The sequence below is a fragment of the Grammomys surdaster genome, unplaced genomic scaffold (genome assembly GCF_004785775.1).
Source record: "Grammomys surdaster isolate TR1022 unplaced genomic scaffold, NIH_TR_1.0 125617, whole genome shotgun sequence".
NCBI classification, from domain to species: domain Eukaryota; kingdom Metazoa; phylum Chordata; class Mammalia; order Rodentia; family Muridae; genus Grammomys; species Grammomys surdaster.
Genome location: NW_021620459.1, coordinates 1,755,871 through 1,760,775, shown reverse-complemented (window position 1 = coordinate 1,760,775; position 4,905 = coordinate 1,755,871). Strand labels below are relative to the sequence as shown.

General features: G+C 43.1%; 1 pseudogene across 1 annotated transcript; it reads left to right on the top strand.

Moving 5' to 3' along the window:
- Positions 1-4,116: 4,116 nt before the first annotated feature.
- On the top strand, positions 4,117-4,677 carry LOC114638666 (annotated as a pseudogene). Its single transcript, XR_003713903.1, has one exon. The product of XR_003713903.1 is annotated as a nucleolar protein 16 pseudogene (transcript).
- The last annotated feature ends 228 nt before the right edge of the window (positions 4,678-4,905 follow it).

Genomic DNA, 4,905 nt, shown 5'->3' with positions numbered 1-4,905 from the left:
CAGTCATGTAGATCCACAATATAGCTGATTGGCTGAGGGCCAGGAGGTAGGGATTTCTCTGTTCTCAGTTCTTACTACTGTGGCTCTGTGGTATTAGAAAACATGTTACGGCCCTTTGACCCAGCAGCTAGCCAGAAAGGAGATAATCCACAAAATCAAAAGGGTGACAGTGGCTTCTAAGAAGGGGAAGGAACAGGATAGTGTCCAACACTGTAGAAAGATCTTGAGTAGAAGGTTTATATGCTCACTTTCCAATCACTCTGAGAAGCGTTGACATTTGCTTTCTGTGTTCCCAGAAGACTGGAGGTTAAATTGAGAGGGTACAACTATGGGAATGACAGATGGGCAGAGAATGGACAATATGTAAACTTTGCCTGAGCTGTGACAATCTTAGAAAATATTGTCCTTAGGTGTAGGAGAACTGTTGACATCTACACTGCAGAAGACCATCGTATCAAATGTCATACAGTAAGTGACATGTACAATCAAGGTCTCATCTCCATTTATAAAAATTCCAAGAAAAAAAATGGCCTTGGTCTTGTCCCTTTGTTCATTATCCAGTGTTTAAAATGTAAGAAACCTTATCTGTGGGCTACTAAGAGGCAGCAAACACACACTGATGCTGGCTGTGTGGTGACTGTGGGCGGTTTGCCAGTGTGGAATAGCTGGGAGATGAGTCTCTATGGGAGAGACGCCTGAGGTCTGTGCACTGCATGATATGGTTTGGTAAGAGCTGGTTCCACTGTGTAACATCCATCCAGAGTGTGCAGGCAGCTCGCAATGCCTGTGTTTTCAGGCACAGACAGTTCTGTTTTGAAATGTGGCAGCAATGTGTTAGGCGTAGTCCTAGCTGGAGGCAGATGTGAGAGGCAAAGTAACTGAAAATTCAGCTGCAGACAGAAATACCAAATTCTCTGGCGGGAGTGAGGTGGGGCGGAGGTGGGGTGAAGGCTAGGTGGAATATTCAAAAGACCAGTGGAAATCTCTAACAGTAATTTGAATGTCTGTGGATCAAACCTCAGAATACAATAATGTAGTTCATATCTCCCTTTATAACTCCTTAGTTTCCTTTTGCCAAACTATCACAAAAATGATATCTAATATTTCTCCATTAAGATGTATAGAGATGCATTTCCCAGAGCTGAAAATTATTGTGTATGTGTTATATGTATGTGTGTGTGCACACATGTGTTTGTGTGTGTGTGTGTGTGTGTGTGTGTGTGTGAGAGAGAGAGAGAGAGAGAGAGAGAGAGAGAGAGAGAGAGTTAGACAGATCTCACCAAGAAAGATTCTCTAAATTCCAGAGAATATCTAAGGTATTAAGAAATGAAAATGACCCATCCAGGGTTAGACCTGTTATAATGCCTTAAAAGTGAAACCTGTCCATATCGTAGGTAAATAAGCTAACACTAGGGAACAATGCTAAAGCAACGCCTTGTGAAATTAATGCATTTCTTGTCCTAAACTCATCTTGTGTCAGACATAGGGCCATGCCTATGGACCTGAAGAGTTTGCAAAGTAACTGTTGTAAATTTAATGTCACTGTCTCCTCCCCTTAAAACCCTAACACCTATGAAAGAACATTGCCAGTTTCCTTGTGAGCACAACAAAGACCTCTCTTTCATTGAAGCTAAGCCAAAAGCCACTCTTCTAAGTTGACTGCTTGCATGGGCAAAGCTGCCAAGTCCCCAGCTCTGGAGCCTCCCCATGACAAGCAGGGCTGCTGTTGGGTGGGGCTGGCATTCCAGGCCCAAGGAAGGAGGCATATTGTTCTGCAACTTCCAGCACCACAGACTCTCCACCCTGAAGAGAGCTGGGTGCAGCAAACATGTTATTGCATTCATGTGTACCTTCAGTCTGGCTAGTACAGGGAAAACTGCTATTCTGAGAGTAGGAAAGGCTTGATTTGTGACTCATTCAACACAAAAGAAACATGCTTATAGAAGATTGTTTTGAAGACACAAACAACATCTGACATTGTTAACTACTGTGGGGAGGGTGACTGAGAGGCTCTGTGGAGGTAAAAAAAAAAATTTTCTTTTTCTGTAGTTTTCAGTATTAACACTCCTAGAGAAAAACACCAAATACTTAGAACAGGATGCTTCCCAATAGACAGGAAGTCATCCTCCACTGGTCTAGTACTGACGCTGACTAAGGATGTGAGGTCTTAATGTTAAGTGATGAATTAATTTACTGTACTCATACATACACACACACAAATATGTGTGCACAGATGTGTATGTGTGTCTGTGTGTGTGTGTCTGTGTGTGTGTCTGTGTGATGGATAAAGACAATGTATAGGATTTGGTTCTCTCTTTCTACCATGTGTGTTGGAGGATCAGTCCTCTGGGTTAGCAGGAAGTACCTTTGCCCACTGAGCCAACTTGATGGAGTACTTCTTCAGGTATTAAATGTCAGACTTCAAGGGAAAAAAATCAAATCAAATACATATACTTTCAGTTTTTTTTTTTACATAACAGAAAAACTCATATTCTGGTATTTTGAAAGAATCTATCCATGACTTTTAAAGAGAAAACCTGAGAAAAATTAAAACCAAGCTCTTGGGTCCAAGTATGGTGAGATAAAGAGAAAGGCAGATGGGAGAAACTGACCTTCTAGGACTATTTGAGAAGGGACACCCTAAGGGAGCAGGGCTTTTCAGTAGAAACATTCTAGGGTCTAGGTAGAAGTTTGCCTCATTCTAATCAATGCACATCCTTTGACTGTTTGGGGAGATTTTCTCTATGCTTGGAAAATCATTTGGCATCTCTCAGAACACTGGTCAGAACTGTCTGTGGCAAATGAACATGTGGTGTGTGAATGTGCAGACTTCTTCTGGTTCATTGAGTGCTCATAGTAAGAAAACAACCATGGGTGTTCAAAACTGAAATCAAGAATGCTCTGCCTCCTGCATCCCCACACGCCACACCCCGTTATTATTCACCATGTCGGCACTTTCTGACTGGTGCTCACCTCTGTTTCTTTAACATTACAGATCTGATCCAACATATTTGACTAGTTGTACCCATCACTTTTCTTAATTGCTGGTGAGAATTTAAGTCACCTGAACACCTTATAGATCCCAGCATTGACCTCGGGCTCCTGCCTCAGTGGCTCTAGATAACATCTGATGGCCTCTTGCTTATCCTCTCAGGTCTTTACATACAATTCACTTGCAGCAAGCACTTGAACTTCTAATCATGGCACAGCAGCCCATGCTATGAGAAGCACAGAGGAGGCCCAGGTTGTCTGTTCTAGCTTTGCAACCATCAGATTACATGATGCTGTACACTAAGAAGAGAAACACTTCACCTTCCTGCTGAAGGTTGGGAAAACAGTGACTGCGAGGGAAACCTGTGCCCAGCTCAAGACCATAGCTCCTAACAAGAATAATGATTAGAAGCTGAGGAACAATCCCAGGCTATTCATCTTCCCTTCCCATTACATCTCTGGCGTCTTAGAGCATCTTTAGATGGTCTGTCACATCAAAAGATTAATACTTAATTTAAATGAAAAGAAACCTTTCCACCAGATCCATACCCTCTCCTAAGCCAACTGTAGTGGCATGCTTAGCTTTAGCTTATAGCTTTCTTATACAAAACCTTGTATAACTAACTTACTTACTGTACTATGGATTAATACTATAGATGAATTATAACTAACTTACTCTGTCCTCTGAACTAAGGGCTACTAACTCTCGAGATTGTTCTCATTTGCCAGCACTATGCACTAATTCTGACATTGCATGACTTATACCTCTACACTATAAAACACTTCTGCAAAGTAACTTATTGAATCCTGGTAGTAGAATATTATATTTACCCAATTTGGTAAACATTTTGCTTGTTCCAGTTATAGGCTTACAGTCTTTGAAAGGAACAGTTTTGCTTTCATACGTGACCTCATGCAGATTGGGCCCAAATGCTAACATCACCATAAGCCGATAGAAATTGCAGAGAAAAGAAGTGTGGTGAGTTTAATGGCATGCTCTTGAAAGCATTGTTAATTCAATAAAACATTTGCCAAATCCTTATCAATTAGAAAGTACCAAGACGGCGTGCACTGGGGTATGGAGACTATTAACACGCGGCTCTGAGAGCGTGATTTGGGGTTTGAGTTGCTGGTGCAGAAGTTTGCGAGATGCCCAAGGCTAAGGGAAAGACTCGGAGGCAGAAGTTCGGTTACAACGTCAACTGAAAGCGTCTGAACCGGAATGCTCGTGGGAAGGCAGCGCCACGGATCGAGTGCTCCCACATCCGACATGCCTGGGACCACACCAAATCCGTGCGGCAGAACCTGGTGGAGATGGGGTTGGCCATGGACCCCAACAAGGCGGTTCCACTCCGTAAGAGGAAGGTGAAGGCCATGGAGGTGGACATGGAGGAGAGACCCAAGGATCTTGTATGGAAGCCCTATGTAGTAAATGACCTGGAGGCAGAAGCCAGCCTCCCAGAGAAGAAAGAAAATACCTTGTCTCGGGACCTCATCGACTATGTTCAGTACATGGTGGAGAATCACGGGGAGGACTATAAGGCCATGGCCCGGGATGAGAAGAATTACTATCAAGACACCCCAAAACAGATTCGGAATAAGATCAATGTCTATAAACGCTTTTACCCAACGGAATGGCAAGCCTTCATCGATTCTCTCCAGAGTAAGAAGATGGAGGTGGACTGAGTGGTGCATACCCCCAGAACTAGGTCTACTGGACCAAAGAAACCAAACCCCGGCTGTAAGCCAAGGGATGTATAGTTTCAAATGATGCTAAGTCCTATGGAATCGGGTTTTACATGTACACTGTCTCTGTCTCTCCCCCGGGCCCCCTTTTTCCTTCTAGAGAAGGAACTGTCTTTTTGTTTTAGTTTTTTGAGAGAGAGTGTCTCTCAGCCTTAGCTGTTCCAGAAC